Genomic DNA, 1,171 nt, shown 5'->3' on the forward strand with positions numbered 1-1,171 from the left:
TTTAATTATATCAAGTATTTAAAATATTTTTTGTTTTAATAAATAATAATATATGCTATATCTAAATTTATTTTAAGAATACATGTTAAGAATAAGACTGGACACGCTGATACGTGATGATATTTAGGTGTGTCTAGGTGTGTTCGGAGAAGAATTTTCTATTAAGACACGGTTGGACACAGCAGACACGCGTGTCGGTGAGTGTCATGTCCGAAATGTGTCCGACACGGAGACACGGCAACTCAACCAAGTGTCCGTGCTTCATAGTAAATAAGTTATTTTGTGTTTGGATTTTTAGTTATAAAAGTACTTATTTTGAAGTTGTAGCGTTTGGATAAATAACTCAAAAAAAAATTTTTTTTACATAAGAGAATGAATATTAAAATAATGATGATAACAAATACTTTCCAATATTGAATGTTAATTTTACATAACCTAATCACTAATATTGTGTATGATATAGTAGGTGAAAATAAAAAATAAATATAAAATGTGTATCAATGTATATTTTGTTGCTATTTTTTATTTTACTCCTATTAGAACTCTCTTCTCCTTTATTGAGGTCAAGAACTTGCTATAATTAACTATGAAAATCATAGCAAGCTATAAAATCACATGTGAAACAAATAAAATTAAAACTAAAATTTCATACCACAGTTAAATACAAATTTAATAATAAAAAATAGAGTGATAAAATAAAAAAAAAAAAATACTTAGAAGGAATATATGCAGTAGGTTGTTCAGATGCAATATTGTCTGAAAATGAAAATCGTGGTAGAGGATCAATACTTCCATCAGATGAATCATTAGGTGAAAATGGTGAGGTTTAGAACATTGCGTGAGAATGATGGTGGAAGGCCAGTGCTTCTAGTAGACCTTGCGTGAAAATTAACTTTTCAAAAAATTAAAAGTTTTTTTTAAAATAGTGCCAAACACACAAATTGTGACTTTTCATAGTCCAAAAGTTAAAAAAAAATTCTTAATACTGCATATTCATAAAATGCTTAAAAAAAATGAGAGGTTCATTTTAGCCTAATATTTTGAGAGAGGAATAATGTATCTTACTTGATGACAAATTTTGCTGTTTAGAGTCAAATCGGATACATTAAATAGTTTGATCCTCTTAATAATATTGTTAAAGCTCTTCTTTAAAATTGAGATGTTGCTTTAC

This window comes from Arachis ipaensis, chromosome B07, assembly GCF_000816755.2.
Source record: "Arachis ipaensis cultivar K30076 chromosome B07, Araip1.1, whole genome shotgun sequence".
In the NCBI taxonomy this organism is placed as follows: domain Eukaryota; kingdom Viridiplantae; phylum Streptophyta; class Magnoliopsida; order Fabales; family Fabaceae; genus Arachis; species Arachis ipaensis.